At 43.7% G+C, this 19,380-nt stretch overlaps 1 pseudogene; it reads right to left on the reverse strand.

Moving 5' to 3' along the window:
* Positions 1 to 7,970: 7,970 nt before the first annotated feature.
* On the reverse strand, positions 7,971 to 17,057 carry LOC114701627 (annotated as a pseudogene).
* Between the last annotated feature and the right edge of the window lie 2,323 nt (positions 17,058 to 19,380).

Genomic DNA, 19,380 nt, shown 5'->3' on the forward strand with positions numbered 1-19,380 from the left:
TGCATTGGTTTTTCTAGTAATTTTACCAATGAAGAAAAGACAGAGGTATGAAACCCTTTCAAGGCTTTCTATCTGTTAGACACAATAGAGTCTGTATGGATATCAATATCCAAAACTGCCTGTTTCTGTGAGTGTGAAAATGGAGATCACTAATGGAGGAGTTTTGTCTAAATTTAAACTGAGTTTTTACTGGATTTTTAGGAGACTGACTAGAGCTACTAAAACTCACTGCCTGGGTTACTTTTGTATCACTGTAGCAAAAAACCCGAGACACTCAGTTTATAAGAGAATATGCGAATTTTGCCTCATGATTTTGGCAGTTCTGGCAGTGCCTCTCTCTCTCTCTCTCTCTCTTTTTTTAAAATACTTATTTATTATGTATATATACAGTGTTCTGTCTGCATGTTTGACTGCAGGCCAGAAGAGGGCACCAGATCTCATTACAGATGGTTGTGGGCCACCATGTGGTTGCTGGGAATTGAACTCAGAACCTCTGGAAGAACAGCCAGTGCTCTTAACCATTGAGCCATCTCTCCAGCCCCTTGGTGGTACCTCTTAAAGGACTCTACCATCCCAGATAGTACCACTCTGAGAGACGAACACCTTGGCTTTTGGGAGATGATTCAGTATCCAAATTATAGAACTCATATTCTCTTCACTGTAGCCAAGGGTGACAAACAGTAGTGCCACCAAGGGTGATGGCAGAGGACGGTGTTTATGGTGTTTGGAGATATAAAGGATGCAGAGATGATGGTCCATATCTATGTATCTTGGCTCTGTTATGGATACCTAGAATTTTGGGTCTTCAGGAAACCTTATGCAGAGGACCCAGTAAGTACCCTTTTAATTACAAACTATGCCTACCACCTCAGTATTTGTAGCTTTTTTATGTCCAGGAATTGAAAGAAAGCTGAGAACTCAGTATCTTGGCAGAATTGAGAGAACAGCGCGCCCCAGAGGATTCCTGGGTTTTCTAAGTGTGCCTGTGACTAGCCATGGGTGGCCATGGCCAATGTATGCAGCCTGTGAAAGGCATAATGCAGAAGAAGATTTGAGTCATGGCACCAGGTAGAGCACCCAATCAGCAGGCCTGGGAACCATCAGGCAGCTTTGGGGTTGGTCTGAGCTGAAGAGTGCTGCCTTGAATGAACATGCACAGTGCTGGGTGACTTGTCTGCCTGGTTTGGATCAACATGGCCCAACTCTTGACGAAACTACTAAGTTAGTATCCTTATACAGGATCCAATCACTATCTCTGAAGTCCATGAATAAGTGCTTTTTGTGTTTGGTTTGACAAACCCTTCTTCTGGAATATTGTATTGATGTATTTGAGGGTAACCGTCATATTTTACCCACAAGCCTCTGCTCCTGCAGAATGTATTAGTTCATTTCAGAAAGTGAATAGACCAAATAGCCGGCACTGCCCTGCTTCACAGGATGACCCTGCTTGCTTATTGGCTTAATGAGAACCATTCAAAGGATGAAACTTACGATATTAAGTTCTAATCATATTTTGTGGGATCAGAAACAGCATAGTGATAAATCAGACATACTGAAAATTCTTCATAAGAATTTTATATTCTTCAAAATTATATAATATTTGATAAAGAGATTTTAGTTTGCAAAGGCAAAATAATATGCTAAGTGCCATTGCTAACTCATAATCCAACTTGTGTAGCAAAGAGGTGCAGTTTTACTTTAAATCAATGTAAGGGTTGAGCTAGCATGTGCCACACACCTATTGTTAAAATACAAATGAAAGGTTTAAAGGCAAGTAAGACATCACAGAAGCCTGTAGAACTTGAAAATAAGGCAATACAATGCAAAGGGCAGTCAGCGTTAGCTATGTGCTTTCTGTGTGGCCAAGGTGCTTCCCTCATGGGAGCTCAATGAGCTCATTCTCAAGCAGTCGCTGGTCTGGATTTAGCTCCCAAGGTCAGCCCGCCCCTGTGCTCTCCCCTGGAATACAGCAGCTGGAATACAGCAGCTGCAGAAGCAAACTGCTCCCGCTGCTTCCATGGCCCAGGAGCCAGAGCATTGTTCTTTTACAAGCTTGAGGACCCACCTCAGCAAGGTCCTCAATCCTGCAGTCTCATTCCTGCGGGCACGAACCCGGAGCATCTCTGGCCACACGGCTTTGGGCTTTTCAGCTGCCACTGGAATATGAGATGTCGCTGGATTTGCTTAGGGTCCACTTTGGAGTAACACAGAGGGCAGGTATAAAAGCCTTGTAGGAGTGACCCATGATGTAGGGAGACCACAGCAAGTGAGGAAATCTACCTCTCTTTCTCTGCTTTCCAGCAGCTTCCAGTGTTCTTCCCAGAGAGATTGTGTGAAATAAAAGATTAGCTTGTCCTAAGTTCTGCCACCCGGGAAAGCACACCAGTGAAGATTCTGTTCTCCCCTTCTCCTCCTCCCTTAGCTTGCTCCTCTGGGACTGCACATTCAATCAGGCATTTCCTAAAGAAACTGGGCATCCATGGGTGGAAGTCTCTAACACCGGGCTGACTGTATGTCTAAGAAAAGTGCAAAACCAAAAAAGAATATAGAGGGCACAAATGAGATCTAGGGTAAGGCGAGCAAACTCAGTAACATTCCAGAGATAGAAGGGTGAGCTGCATGAGACTAAGCTAGACAAGAGACCAAAGGAACATTTAAAAATGATTCGTATTAATGTTTATGTGTCTGGGTGAATGTGTGTGTGTGTGTGTGTGTACCGGTGGGGACCAGAAGAGGGTGTCATGTCCCTAGAGCTGGAGCTAACAAGTGATTGTGAGCCACCTGACATGGGTACTGGGAACCGAGCATGGGTCCGCTGGAAGAGCCGCGAGAGCTCTTCACCCCCGAGCCATCTGTCCAGCCCAGAAAAACATTTTTAAAAGTGTGTTGGTTACTTTCCTGGCTACTGTGACCAAACACATGGCCAGCAGCAATGTAAGAAAAGTGGGGTTTATTTTGGTTTACAGTTTGAAGATACAGCCAATCAAGGTGTGTAACACCAAGCTGCGGGGCAGGTGCACAGGCTCCTTCCTCACCGGGACTGTGGGGTGAGAGGCCAGTGGGAGCAGGGGCTATGGCACCTCAAGACCCACCCCTCATGACGCACTTCCTCCAGCTAAGCCCACCCCTCATGACGCACTTCCTCCAGCTAAGCCCACCCCTCATGACACACTACCTCCGGTTAAGCCCCACCCCCTCGTGACTCATTTCTTCCCACTAAGCCCTGTCTCTGGAAGCAGTGTTCACAGTCGGGGACCAAATGTTCAAACACAGCAGCCTGTGGGGTTATTTCCCATCCAAACCATAAAAATAAGGAGCACTAAAATGTGTTTCCTAAGCTCATAAAGACTTTTTAAAGATTTCTGTGGGGACTACACACTTCTTAGTCACACTCATCTCACGCAATATTCTTGAGAAGCCATTTGTATTTTGTAGACATTACCATAATTTTTATTCCAAATTGATACTACCATTTCAATTCAGCTCTATTTGTTCGAAATGATTCTTGGCTTTTCCAGAAATGAAGTATAATAATATTTGAAGAATTGAGATTTGTAATCTTTTGAAGGTGTGTAGAATTTTGAAAGAGAATTTTAAAGAGAGATCTCAGTACCTTTAGAATTAATCATATTCAAAACTGACTTCCAAGGAGCAATAGAATTTTATGTGAAATAACTGATGTTTGTATGTATTTTGCTGAGTTACATTTTAAAAGTTTGTAGATCACATATTGTGTCGAATGCTGTGTTTGTTACTTTTTTTTTTTAAGGATAAGATCTCATGGCTGACTTTGAATTTGGAAACCTGCCTCCATATTCCAGGTGCTGGGATCATGGGTGTGTGCCCCCACACCTTAGTGCTTTGTCACTTTTAAGGTATTAATCTCTTGTCCTAAATTCTCTCATCCATAGAGTCAGAATAACACACAACTTTTTTAAACTATTAAATAAATCAAATTTTTGGGTGTGTGTGTGATCTTTTGGAGACAATATACCAAATCTCATAGTTAAACCTCTGACCTGGCAGAAAACATGACCCTGATTGAAGCGTCAAGAGCTAAACCAATGCTCTGCTGTGAGCACACATTCCCCTGTACGTGCGTGCGGTGTGTGTGCATGTGTGTACATGCGTGCGTGTGTGTGCGTGCGTGCGTGCGTGCGTGCGTGCGTGTGTGTGTGTGTGTGTGTGTGTGTGTATGGTTGCAGGGTACGGATTCCAGCTTGCTATGCTACAGCTGACATCAGTGATTTTCACCAGCAGCTGCTATGTTACTACATGCAGCCATTTGGTTGTTGTATTTGTACTGGATTTCATTTTTTGGTGTGCATATATGTGTTGTATGCATGCACTCGCATGTGTGTGCAGGTACTTCTTTCCTTCATGTATGTGTGGATCCCAGAAGTTGACTCTGAATATTTTTCCTCTTTGCTTCCCACCCTACTCTTTTGAGACAAGATCTCTTCTTACTGAATCTAGAGCTGGCCACTTTGGCTAGACTGGCCAGCCAGCGAGTTCTGGGGACCTGCAGGTTTTCAGCCCTCAGCACTGGGGTTACAGGGGTGTACAACCATGCCCAGCTCTTATGTGGATGTTGGAGATTCAAAATCAGGGCCTCACGCTTGTGCAGTAAATAGGTTACCCCCCTGAGCCGTCTCCAGCTTTGTGGTGGCTATCAATGAGAACAGTCTGCCCTCTCTGTCTGTCTGTCTGTCTCCCCCACCCCTCCCTCCTCTTTTCCCTTTCTCAGTGTTTTTTACTTTACACAGTATTACACAGCTCAGCAGCTTCTATGAGCCTTCACTATCTTCTGAAATTATTGCTGTTTTTTTTTTATTTTGAATTACAAGGTAAAATGTGTTTAATGTTCAAGCTGATAAACTTGGACAAATGTACACTCACAAAGTCACCATGACAGTCACTCCCGAAACTTTCCTCCAATTTTATGCTTACTACAAACAAAGCTGCTGTGAACATCTGTGCTTCCCACTCTTCCGAGTGGAAAGTGGGTGATGTAAAGAAACTGTCCAGACACATTTTAAAACCAGCCCAATTATTCTACATTTCAAAGCCCTTGCTTTTCTCAACATTTGATATATATATATAACTAATATATAATACAAATTATAACATATATATAAATACACACATATATCCATATATATATACACATGTATATATCCACTAATATTGTTGTATTATGGTTAATTGAGTCCTTGATGATTATAAAATGAAGTCCTTCATCTTAGTAATATTCTTTGCTTTGAAGTTTATTTTCTCTGCTATTATAGCCAATCCCATTTTCTATTAGTCTTAACTAATAGAAACTAGATTAGTTTTAATGTGGTTTATTGTCTTCTGAAGATCTTTTCCCTTTTCTTTTCAGTGCTCAGGATTGATCCAGGACCTCATGCACACCCATTTAACATCCCTAGCTCCAGTCTTTTACTGCTAACCTGTTGTGTGTCCATATTTAAAGTGAGCTTCTTGCATGCAGTGTGATAGTTGGATGTTAAATTTTTGACATTTATTTTTATGGTGTGTGTGTGTGTGTGTGTGTGTGTGTGTGTGTGTGTGTGTGTTTACATGTAAGTAGGCATACATGTATGAAGGTGCCTGCAAAGGCCAGAAGAGGCGTCAGATCCCCTGGAGCTCAACTATAGGTAGTTACGAGCTGCACAACAACGAAAGTCTGGTCCTGTGTTAAATGCAGCAAGTACTTTAACTCACTGACGCATCTCTCGGACCCTGCTCATTATATTTTTATTTGGTTGCAAAGTATTTTTTTATTTGGGGTATGTAAGTCAATTACTTTGAATATAATCATCATGTAGTTAGATTTATAATAGCTCTATTTTTCAGTTTATCCCACCTCTTCTGTTTCCGTGTTCATCTTTTTCCAATGTTTTTAGATGATTACATTTTTTATGCTTCTATTTTCTCTCCTTTATGGCATGGCTGTGGCGGGCTGCTTTGCCCAGTGTCTGCCTGCAGAGTACATCTTTCATGTCTCACAGCTCTTGGAGGCTTACTTTATCTCTTGCTGCACAGGGTGAGACCTTACACTAAATTCTCGTCCCAGTCTACCCCTCCTGGTCTTTGTATCGCATCATACCTTTTATTTGACATGTGGAGTTGCCTCGCTGGATATAAGTCTACCCATGATTCACTTCTTTCTCCCACCTCAAGGTGTCATCTGTGTTCCACACGAATTCACCCTTGCTATACTTGGGCCTGCATAGTTTATTGAAGCAAAGACTCTTGGGTGAGGTAATTGCATGATTCAGCTTATTTATTGCTCAACTCTTAGGGATTAGTGTCTCCTTTATTATTTACCATCTTGAAAACTGTTACTTCGTGTATTTCGTCCTGTTGGCCCTTGCTAATGGAGATTTTGTTACTGCTGCTCCGTTCCCCCTGGAGTGGATATCACAACCCAGATACATTTAATGCAGACTAATTTTAATTTTGAAGAAATACAGACTTTGGAATAAGACATCCAAACCTAAAACAGGCAATGGCCAAGAGAGAAAGCCAGTTGACCTCCCCTTGTTCGCAAGGCTACAGTTTGAGCTTGCAAGGTTTCTGTCCTGACTGCATCGGCCTGCAAGTGGTAGGTAGAAGGTAGGATCTGAAGTAAACTTTCGCATCACGCCGCCACAACGTTGTTTAACCAAACTTCTGCTCAGGTCTCTTAAGGAAGAAGAAGAAGAAAATCCGGTCCTAGTTCCTTTTAGGCCAGAGAGAGTAAACTCCTAACAGTTTCTTTCTTTCTTTTTTTTTTTTAAGTTTAGAAAGGTCAACAAGGTGGTGTATAACTATTAACGATTAACTATTAACATTTTGTGCTCAAAAGTAAAGCAAAATCAGGAAAATAAATTCACAGCCCTAAACTCTATGCGTGTAAAGGAAGAAAAGAAGAGTGCATTTTCAGACCTACAGACGGTATCAGGGGTTGTCTACAGCTTCAGTCTCAGCCTCCACAAAGCCCACCCCGAGGTCAACTGTATACATACCGGAGGCCCAAGTCAGTCACACACCCATCCCAAAGAGGGAGCCTGGATGGGGATGCAGGATGAAGGGCCATGCTTTGGCTGTAGACTGTAACACACATGCAAACACGGGAGGGGGAGGGGTGGGCTTAAGAAATATACAGACGGTTGGAAGAAAGGGCCAAGGCCAGAAGCCACTGAGCAAGGCAGGGGTCCAATCCTGTCCCCCCCTCCAAGCCCCCCACCATCAGGACTGGTGTCTCTCTGTCTCTCATATTTGGTTTTTAGAGACAGGGTCTCTCTACATAGCCCTGACTGTTCTGGAATTGACTCTTATAGACCAGGGTGGCCTCACAAATCCTCTTGTCTCTGCCTCCTGAGTGCTGGGATAAAAGGCATGTGCCACCAAGTTTGGCTTGGGGCAATCTCTTAAGGGCTACACAACCAAAAGACAGAGGAGATAGCTTCCACTCCTGCCCACTTCTTCCCAAGCACAGGAAGAGGTGCTGAGCGTGACAGGGTTCCAGAAGCCAAGGTGGCAGCAACCCTATCCATGAACGGCCTGAGAACTCTACAGACCTAGGAGACAGTCAAAGGCACAAAGTTTTGCGAGGATGCATAAGGAGTAGGGCATGTTTAAGAGGATCTGGGATCCCCTGGAGACCAGGATAAACTAGAGGTTTGATTATTTCCCTTCCCCCAAAGCGTTATTGCTCCACTGTACCAATCACCACAGGGCATTTTCCATGATAAGAACTCACCCTTTGGGGGAAAGGCATCAGGTTGGCTCAGGCAAGGCCAAGGCAGGGGACCACTCTGTATATTAGTACTTTGGTGGGGTTTGGGCAGAAGCAGGATACTACCACAGGCTCCGAACTAAAACCTTCTTTCTCAGGTAGGCACTTCCCACCCAAGACCTGACCCACAGAACAGAGGTCCCATGAGTTCGAGAACACAATGGAAGGGGATGAAGGGCAGCCTTCAGGAAGGGCTGGGAAGAATCACTTTCCCATCCATGGGTTGCTATAGATACAATTTGCTGCCTGCAGAGCTGATAGACAAGTGATTGACCCTGTGGCAGCTGATGTGGTGACTGAAACTCACAGCAGTGATCCTTTGTCTAAACCACACCTTCAGGGGCCAGCAGAAGCAGGAGCTTGGGCTGCCCACTCCGCAGTCAGTGAGCCTGGACTGGCCAGCTGTGGTTGCGCTCGCTCTCACACCAAGAAGTCACTGTTGAGCTGCCGCTGTGTCTCAGCCTCCCCCCTGCTTAGCTGTCCCTGGAACCGGGACTCCCCTTGGAGCCATCCAGCTATGGCATGGACTGGGAAGCTGGAGGCATCCAAAGGACATCTTCAAAGGGCTTCATGTCAGAAGTCTTGGGGTGCACTGCCATTAACGGAAGGGTTGGGGCGGGGCTTGTCTAGATTCTGGATGTTGGCAGAGGAGGTCATGGAAGAGCTCTCTTCCAGGGCAGGATGGTGGAGGCAGCATGTGTTTACCGACTTCAGGGTCTCCTGCAGCATGCTGCCCTATAGGCAGTGTGGCTCCCCAGTGGCTGGGCATCTGGGCAGTGGGCAGAGTGGCTCAAGCAGTCCCTTCCTGATGCCTCATGTCTACCACCCACTAAGAGGAGGGTCCTTCCCTGAGACATCTTTGTAATACTGATAGTCACGTGGCTCTTCTTCCTCTTCATCCCAAGCTGAGCCACCAAAGCCAGCCATTTTGTCATGGGGGCTGACCAGCTTGGGTGGATTCCTGAGATATTGTTTGATATGCAACTCAGAGGTCTGACCTATGGTGCTGATGACGTCCTGAGCAAGCTCTTCAGGACACTCCAGGATGCCACAGGTGCTCTGATTCACACCATCTTTGGCAATGTAGGCAACATACTCAGCTGTGTCTGTATCCCAGTCAGACGCGAATGAGACAGATTGTGTGTGATGGTTGGCAATGACCTGTTTGGAGTCTGCTGCTATGAGGTTAAAGCTGCTGGTGGACATAGGGAGAGCCATTGGCACTCCAGCAAACTTCAGGTCGCTCCTCCCCAGAGAGGAGCTGAGTGGGCGGCTACAGGGCTTTCTCTTCCTTGCCGCACCATTGGCACCAGGCACAGCTTCACACACTAAAATGATGGCTTCCCCGGTGACCCAAGACCAGGGATTGAAGTCAAGGGCTCGCATTGGTGACAGTACTCCACACAACCCGTGTACCGAAACAAGAAGGAAACTCTGAGTCCCGTGAGTTTGTCTTCGCTATGCGGCCAGCTTCATGTAGGCTTGTTGACACAGCTCCCCTGTCTGGTCAACTTCTCACCTCCCAGCTGGCCCCCTTCCATCCTGGTCCTGTGCCTGCAACCTCCACTCAGCTTGTTCTCATCCAGGTTTGCGTGGCGTCCGCTCCTTACCAGGGGGCCGATCTGGTTCCTGATTGTGCAACTGTCAGCTCAAGTCAACGATCTACCTTGCTCCCTGACCTGGGCCTCCCCAGACACTTTATTACTGTTCCATCTGCAGTGGATATCACAACCCAGATACATTTTAGTACAAACTAGGTTTTGTTTTTTAATTTGTCTATAAAGACTGTCTACTATATTGAGTCTACCAAATAAAAGATGCATGGCAAAATTCCATTTGCAAAACAACGTGGCTCTATTTCTAAATCAATAAACTTACAGTTTATTGTAATTTACAGTTTATTACATTAATAATCTTTCCTTTAAAAAGTGTCATTAGTGCGGACTGTGGTGGCTGTGCTGGTTAGTTTTTGCCAACTTGACACAGACTAGGGACATGTGGAAAGAGGGGGCCTTAATTGAGGAATTGGCTCCATTAAGAGTGGCCTGTGGGCTTTGTCTTGATTGATGGTAGATGTGGGAGGACCCAGCACACTGTGGGTGGTGCCACCCCTGGGCAGGTGGTCCTGGGCTGTATAAGAGCAGTGGAGCAAGCCAGTAAGCAGCATTCTCCTGTGGTCTCTTCTTCAGTTCTTGCCTCTAGGTTCCCACCTTGAGCGCCGGCTCTGATGTCCTGTGATAATGGATCATAACAAGGTATAATCGTAAGCCAGAGAAACCCTTTCTGGAATAATCCTTCTGTACACTGTGTAAAGTACACTGTGATTGGTTTAATAAAGAAGCTGACTGCCCAATAGTTGAACAGGATAAAGTTATGCAGGAGAGCCAAATTGAGAATGGTGGGAAGAAGGGCAGAGATGGGGAGTCACCAGCAGATATAGAGAGAAGCAAGATGGATGCCATACTGAGAAAAGGTACCAAGCCACATGGCAAAGCATAGATAAGAAATATGGGTTGACATAAATGTAAGAGTTGGCTAGTAACAAGCCTGAGCTATTGGCTGAGCATTTATAATTAATAATAAGACTAAATGGGAAGTGGCTGCTGGCACAGGAAAACTCTGACTACACCCCTAAGTTGCTTTTGGTCAGTGTTTTATTACAGCCACAGAGATGCAAATTGGAAGAGTAGTATACATCTGTCACCCCAATACTCTAGGTATGTGTGCATGTGTGTGTCTGTGTGTGTGTGTGTGTGTGTGTGCATACATGTGAGCACACCTGTGCACATGTACGTGGTCAGAATTTCAAAGCCAGTCTTGTCTACATTGCTGGTTTGAGGCAGTCAGGATGTCATGAAACTCTGTCACAAAAAGACTCACCCTCCTTCAAAATTCTGCTAATTATTTTTCATCAGCAAACTAAGAAAAATTCTTACTGGTGGAGTTCTTGATGAGTATTTATGTAGCTGAAGTTTTCTCCAGTCCTGCCTGGCCCATGGTCAGGACAAATCTCTCTCACCAAGCAGTCCTGCAGCTGCTCAGACCCAACCGAGTAAACACACAGAGACTTATATTGCTTACACACTGTATGGCTGTGGCAGGCTTCTTGCTAACTGTTCTTCTATCTTAAATTAACCCATTTATATAAATCTATACCTTGCCACATGGCTCATGGCTTACCAGTATCTTACATGTTGGTACTCATGGCAGCAGCTGGCAGCGTCTCTCTGCCTCAGCCTTCCTGTTCCCAGAATTCTCTTCTCTGCTTGTCCTGCCTATACTTCCTGCCTGGCTACTGGCCAATCAGCATTTTATTTATTAACCAATCAGAGCAACACATTTAAAGTACAGATCAACCCACAGCACTTCCCCTTTTCTTTTTTTCAAAAAGGAAGGTTTTAACTTTCACATAGTAAAATTACATACAACAAAACAATTATCAAGCAAGAATTACACTTACACTATCTAGTCTATTTATAGTATCTAGTTTATTTGTATTTGTCAAAATTAAAGAAGCATATTTACATTAAAATATATTGATTGATTTTTTTTTTAATTTACTGTTTTTTCTTGTCTGGATTGGCATGCAACTGTATTCTTCCTGTCTTTGCCCTGTGATGTGCTTGGATTATGGATTACAACTATGTACCCAAATTCCCAGCTTTTATAAAAATTTTAATGTGAAGTGTATTTTGGACTTTACAGAAGAGACTGTGGTGATCTTTCATACACACATGCATACACACATACACTACATATGTATATGTATATATATATATATTTAAAGTTTTAGAAATTCCTTTTTTATACATAGAGAAGGTTGACTTACAAGAATCATGTAGGTTTTTATTTTAAGATTTTTAAATTAATTATTATTTTAAAAATTATGTCATGGGGATGGTTTGCACACATGAGTAAAGATGCCTGTGGAGGCCAGCAGTGTCAGGAAACCCCTCCTCAGAGCTGGAGCTACTGCAGGCCGTTGTGAGCCCCCTGACATGAGTGCGGGGGACAGAAGTCACTCTTAATCCCACAGCCGTGCTCCAGCGCAGAGATGCGTGGCTCTGACAGATCTCTCGGAGAGAGCATTTCATTCTTACTAATATCTGTGTCCTAAAATAGGTAAGCTTCTTTCCCCCGCGGCCACTTGAGAGGAGAGGACGTGAGGAAGCTGCAGCTAGAGGGACCTCAGATGAGGAACTGCCTCCATCAGCTTGTCTGATAGTCATGTCTGGGGGACATTTTCTTGACTGATGATTGATGGGGGGCGGGACTCAGCCCACTGTGTGTGGTACCCATGCAGAGCAAGTGGTCCTGAGAGGAATAAGTTAGCAAGTGTGCAAGCCAATGATCAGAGTTCTGCTGGTTTCCACATGAAGTTTCTGCCTTGACTTCTTGTCTTGGTTCCTTTGTTAATGGGCCATAACGTGAAAGCTAAAACAAATCCTTTCTTCCCTGAGTTGCTCTTGGTCAGTGTTTTACTATAGCACCAGGGAAGCCAAATAGTCCAAAACCTTCAACCACTTTGGCATGTTATGTGATTACAGGCTCCAGTGTTATTATGCAAAATGTTCATCATTGTCAAACAGATTTGGCGTGCTTTCATAGTGTACCATGGGGGATGGAATAGTTATACCCAGGTGAAGGGCAGAAAATTAAAGCTAAACTTAGCTTTTACCAATGTTAACACTTTCATTCGACAGTTAGATTAATGAAATAATTTAAGATGGGAAACTATGCTCTTTAGGGCACAGTCATCAGGCTGCAAAGAAAACAAAAGGCACCCAATCATCATGGTGGCAGTAGGTATGGCTGTGAAATCCGGTTGTACTGGAAGAGTTCTTTATTCAGCATCACTTGTAAGACTTTGTGGCTCATGGATGAATCCTCAGGGCAAATTCATTCTAAGCATTGAGGATATAAGATTTCACTACAGTTCAAATTCCTGGGCCACAGATGTACAGAGAACTCCACTAGGGAGTAAATAGAAGAGAAGGTGAAGAGAAGAAATGTCTCTTGTCATTGTGCATGGGCCTGGGAATGTTCGTGGAGAGTCACACGCTGACCAGCTAAGAAAGGATGACATCCCCTGAGCAAAACCTGAGCTTCTCACAGATCTGAAAGGCGGAGTGAAAACACAGGTAGGTTTTTAGATAAATAGCTTATGTAACATAAAAATACATTAAACATGGTTAGTGATAGAAAATGAATACAGTGTAATAGAGCAGGATCATAATTTAAAACATACAGCAGATATGAAAATACCTTGTTACTTTAAAATTTAGGTCTATAGCTCCTTGTGTAAAGTTCAGTAAGACAAAGTATGTGATACATATGAGGGAGCAAGAGAACTGATAAATGAATGAATGAATGAATGAAGTCTGGAAGTTCTTATATAATGCAGGCAATGAGTCCCCTACTTACATCATACAAGTTTATCGTACCCTCCAAGAGCACCGGGATAACAGAAGCAGAGCTCACACACTCCACAGCTCTGAGTTCTGACCTCTGTGTCTCTGATACCAAGTGAAAGCCAAGAAACTTATCAAGTCACTTTGCTTTGTTGATAGTATTTCTGTTTTAAAAAAGAAATGTTGTACTTAATGTTATCAGACAGGTATAATAATAAAAGAGGACTTGTGTTATTGAAGTTTTATTTGCCTGCAAACCTTTTTGCTGCATGAAAGGAAAGTTTAAAGGAAATATTTTACCTCTGAGTTCAGTTGAGAGGCCACCCAGACCTCTCAACCAAGCTTTGAACTAAAGTCTAAAGGAAACGTTTGATCGTCTTTGTCTTTCAACTTGACAAAATGTTCTTCTCCTTCATGTGTGATTGTCAACCAGTTTTAGAAATGTAAAGCTCTTGGGGGTAAGATATGAGTCTTTTTGTTTAACCTTTGAACACCCTTCCAAGTGTCTGTCCTACTGCTGTGCATCTCCAAAAGTGTTGCTCATTGGGCCTCTATTCTCCCTGCACTGGTTTGGAAGTAGTGAAAAATAAGGTTGTTGATATTTCATTTCTATTCAGTGCATCGGTAATGGTTTGTATTCATTACAAGACTGACATTCTGTCTGAGGAGATGGCTTGGGATGTAAAAGCACTTGCATGAAGACCCAAGTTCAAATCCACAGAATCCTGTAAAAAGCCTGGCTTGGTCTCCAGAGTCTGTAACCTCAGTGCTGTTCAGGATAGAGACAAGAAGATCTCTGATGCTTGCTGGCTGGCAGACTGGCTCTCGGTTAAGCAAGAAACCTGTCTCAAGGGACTGAGGTGGAAAGTGATTGCTGTATACTTGGCAGCCTTCCTCTGGTCTCTGAGTGTAACTGCATACACACACACACACACACACACACACACACACACACACACGTACATATAGAGAGAGGGAGAGGGAAACAGAGATGGGGAGAGAGACAGAGACAGAGAGACAGAGACACATACAGAAAAGACAGAGAGACAGAGGAAAAATAAGGCAGCAGGGAGAAACTTATGAGGTTGGTACTTAAGGAACTTTGAAGTGGTCTGTGGACCTAAAAACATAATTATGGTCTTATGGCGACAAAACCGTACTTGTTCTCAAATGATTAAATAAACAAGAAATATCAGATTCTAGCCCTCTGGTAACTACTCCACTTTCAGTGAAGAAACTCCAGAGGAAGAAGACAAACACATACTTTGCTATAAAGAATATATAGGTACTTTGTAGGTACTTTCTCGGCTGAAACTTAAGAAAAATTTCCCCAAATGCTTCAAGCTTGACATCCTTGCCCAGGGTCACTTTTCCTCTAAAGTGGGTGAATAATGGGGCAAAGAGGATCCAAAATAAAGATAAAAAGATGATGATAAAAACAGGAAAGAATGATCATTTACTAAAAATGTCACATGAGTGACACATAGAATAAAAAAAGGTAGCCAAATCTTTGTTAAAAATGATCTTTTCTGATCCAGAAGTTAATCTGTAGTGTTAATCTGAAGTTAATCTGATACTGCCTTAGCTTTTGTTAATAGAAGCCTATTCTGACTGTGGACAGCCCACTCTGTTCATCGGCTTTTGTTTTGGCAGAGAGCCATGCCAGTGGCCATCTCACCATTAGGAAGCGTGTATTAAGTGCTCACATAGCCATTAATAGGTAATAACATAATTATGTGCACTTCAATAAATGCATTTGTATATCACACTACATCGTGGATAATGCAGCATTAAATGATAACATCAGATCATCTCCTCCTTTGGGCTTCTGTTATTCACTCAGTTTTCATTTTAAAAAGGCACTAAATTTGGCTGGCTTTCAGAGAATTCTTGACTCTTCAACATGTTAATCCTTTTAGTACCAGAGTGTGAGACACTGACCTCCATTTGTGTGTCAGCGCTGAGGGAAATCCAGAAAAAAGACAGGCTAGCATCCACGGAGCCTGCCGCTTTGTTAGCAAGGCCCATTACAGCGGAACTGCTCTTTAAGGAAGAACGGTATTGGTCTCCACAGATGTGGGAGAATAAAGCAAGCCAAGATGGCTATGGCGGAGATGGAAAGGGCCAGCCGCTCTTCAGAGGAGGAAGAGTGGTTCCCTGCAGGCCTCCCATGATCAGGAGGCCAGAACCTCGGCTGTTAGTGGCAGGAAGGTCTGGAGGAGCTGGAGGCACGCATGCATCTCTTAGAAGCAGGAGCAACAAGAAGAGGGCTTTCGGGTTAGAGAGTCACTCCTCAGGTCCATTCTCCGTAGTCTGGCTCCCAGGACAGCCTACCTGCCGCTGACCTCTAGGATGCTCTATTGAGCATCAGCTTCCTGTCAGCCGAGCTGGTCCTTCCTGCACTATTTTATACAAGCAGTGGCAAGTACCCTCAGCCTTTTGCTTCCCACCGTTTCCTCACACCTCTGCCGCTCTCTCTCTCCTCCTTTATTACTTTCTTTTCTCCACTTTGAATCCCACATCTAAACGCTGTCACTAAATGTATAAATGTGCCCATCCTGCCTACTCCTTACCCACTTTCTAGGCTTCTGCTCTATTTGCCAAATGTACTTTTTGGAGTTTTCTTAGGTAATCCAAAGAAAAGGCATCCCAAACGTTGACAACCGAAATATTTTCCCTTTAGGAATATGGGTAAACTAGCTATAAATACGGTTCCCTTGCTGACGGGTTGCACACACTAAAAATCCCGTGCTGTGGCAGGAGACCCAGCTGCAGAAGACAACACCAAAACTAGCCTGAGCAAAGCCAGCTGGCGAAGGGATCGAGAGCCTTGCTGCTGGGGCTAAGTGAAACGACCAGCTTCGTGGACAAAGCCCCAGTCGCCAAAGAGCAGGAGACGTGTGCTGAGTTAATTTCCTGGAGAGGGTCCAGAGGCTCGTGTGGCTCGCGGTTCTGTGCCCCTTCCCCTGGTTCACTGCTCATTCTTATTCTTGAGAGTGGTCAGACTTTCTCAACAAACGATTTCTATTTCTTTTTTTTTTTTTTTTTTTTTTTTTTTTTTTTTTTTTTTTTTTTTTTTTTTTTTGAGTACTTGTAGACTTCTCACAAACTGTTTTCTATTGTTTCTAGTTCCATTTCTAACTGTGTATTCACGGTGCAGTCTCTTGTCCCGGGACAGGAGAATCTGGAAATTGTAGCGGGTCTTCTCTAAACTCAGATCAGAGTCTAGAGCATTATGCCACCTTGTTATGAAGATATTTTTTCCTTCTGTTCTCACAGTTCATGAACTGATTATTTAGAGAGCCCTTGCTTTCGGTGGAATATACCAATCTCCGTCATTGATCAGAAGTATGTGCATCTGCACTCCATTTAAGGTATTTGGTGTGTGTGTGTGTGTGTGTGTGTGTGTGTGTGTGTGTGTGTGTGTATTGGCATGCCATAGTACACATGTGGAGGTCAGGAGATGACTTTGGAGAGTCAGTTCTCTCTTTCTATCACGTGGGTCCAGCAATGGGGCTCAGGTTTTCAGCCTGGGTGACAAGCACCTTCCCCCACTGGATTATCTCACGTGTCCAACATTTTCTAGTTTTATGTTTTATTTAAGTCATTTGTAATTCTCCTGGAATTATGCCTTAAATTCCAAATCCTTATACATTCAATATTAGAAGAGTTTTTTTTTTATTTTCACATTGACACATATTTATGATCCCTACAATGTGATCATCGCATTTTAAAATAATTTAATAAGTTTACATATAAGCATAATTAAAAGTAATGATGTCATACTTCGTACAACTGTTTTGATATGGCATGAGTGACTTTCCACCGCTCCACGCCGCAGCCCGCTGCTTGGTCTGCATGGCGCGTTTTCCTCACCCACTGGGGGACCTTGGCCCAACCCGCCAAGGCCTCCTGCGTGCTGTATCATAACACTGGTGCTACATGACTTGGCAGAAGCCCTCCTGGAGCTTTCTCTGCCTTTGGGCAGCCTGAGGCATGCTAGGATCTTTGGAACCTTCAACGCCATCATAATTGGTAAGCCCTCCCTTCTGATCATTTCCCACAAGTGAGATTCCTCTCCTCTTGACCATGGTCTCTCACCTCTTGGCCCCATTCAAGTTCAGGTACCAGCAACCATGAGTATGCCCCTTGGACTTAGCTGCCCTCTGGCCCCTGTTCTCTGTTTGACGAAACATTGCAACAGACCTTGCTCTCTTGTTTGGACCCCAGTGTCCTTCAGGCCCCTGCTCTGCAACTGACAATCTCTCAGCAGTCTTCGTTCTGTGCTTCACTCATGGGAAATTGGTCAAATCCAAGGATGCTTGGGTTATACACTCCAGTCCCTCCCTCTCTCCCTTCCACCCTTTGCCCCTGCCACCACACTGGGGCACGGGGAATACTGCTTAGTAGCTTGCTTCCAGGATTCTGTTCAGCTGTTTTCTTATATAGCCCGGGCCTACCTACCAATGGATGGCACTGCCCATGGTGGACTGGGCTGCCCCACATCAATTAGCAAATAAGACAATTATCTCCTAGATGTGGCCATAGGCCCATCTGATCTAGGCAATTCTTTAGTTGAGGTTCCCCATTTATAGGTGACTCTGGTTTGTGTCAAGTTGGGGTTGAAAATTGTTTTTGAAGTGATAAGGGTAGACATGATAATAATGGTTACTTTGGGTGATGGCATCAATATAATCTTGAAACTGTACAAGCAGAAAGAGAAAAATGAGGGACCAAGATTCTCTCCTTGTCTAAGTTTGACTGTAATGACCATCTGAGCTTCCAGGCTCCTTATCTTTCCTTGCAGAGTACAATCACATGAGAAAACTGATGAGTCCTTTTAACCCGAAGCCTTCACTCGAGACGTCTCACCACCCTCCATTCAGGAAAGGGGTCTTCATTGCCACCCTCTGCCTGTTACTGTGGTTTAGCCCAAGTCACCCCTCCTTGGCTTCCTCTTGGTGACTTTTCATCTCTGGCTCCCACTTTGCTCTATGTCCACATATTCCTTAGTCAGAGACAATCTCGATAGCTTCCCCTTCTACGAACCCCACTCTAGCGCTGCCCTTGGACAAGCATTCTTCACTGCCTTTAATAAGCATCATGAACGCTCTTTCCTTAAATCAAGAGAAATGACGATTGTAAGATTGTAATCCGGGGAAGGTTGGTATTACTTTCAGAATTTATTTTCATATTTATGCCTTGGAGTGATGTATTTAACACGATCTTCAAATCACAGAAAGAGAAAAGTATGTAAAATATATGCACGGTCTAATCAGATGAGCATTAAACATGTCGAAGGCACAGAAGGAAGAAATGATTGCAGAAAAGGAAATGTACTGTAAATCTTGGGGTGGGTAGCAGACTCATCAAATATGAGAGCTAGTTAGTTCAGGGAGATAGTCAACCCCACTCCGCACCTGAAGGGCATTAACAGCACTAGTCTGGACCGACAGGTGGTGGTATAAATTGAAAACCTTCACTGTGGGATTTCAATGTAAAATCTCACATTCGGTCCAAACCACCTCTTGAAGGGCAACTTCTACTGGGTGACAGGTTAAGCCCACAAGTCGCTTGATGTAATAGCCCTAAAACTGAATGAATGATGCACTCAGGTTTCTCACCCCAGAAAGAATTAAAACTCAAAATGTAAAATAAATAAAAGCTAGATTTTTTTATGAAGACAAAATATGAACATGAAATATATTACATTTTCCTTTTTCATTTCAGGTTTCAAGCAGGAAATTTAAATTACAGTTGATTTGGAATCATGATTTTAAGCTGAATTCGTGGCCTTTTGGTTGGTTGGTTGTTTGCCTGTGATAGGTTCCCACATATCACAGGCTATCTTCAAACTTACTAAGCGTCCCAGGATGACTGACCTTGAACGCTGCTTCTGCTTTTACCTCCTGGGAGCTGTAATGACAGCCACGTGATCACACTGATTCATGCCTTATGAGATGCTGGGGTTGGGAGCGAAGCTCAGTGATAGAGTGTATACCTAGAAGTTGTCTTAAAGCTTGCAAAGCTGTGTTGCTAAGCAAATCCTTTTCTCTCCCAAGCCATCTCTCTTTCTCTATCCCTGAGGGTAACAGTTCCTCAAAAGAAACCTGCTGTAAATTTGAATTAAACAGCTACCATATAAAAAAGAGGAAATGTTTATCACTGGGTGAACAGAAACAA

The sequence above is a fragment of the Peromyscus leucopus genome, chromosome 5 (genome assembly GCF_004664715.2).
Source record: "Peromyscus leucopus breed LL Stock chromosome 5, UCI_PerLeu_2.1, whole genome shotgun sequence".
In the NCBI taxonomy this organism is placed as follows: Eukaryota; Metazoa; Chordata; class Mammalia; order Rodentia; family Cricetidae; genus Peromyscus; species Peromyscus leucopus.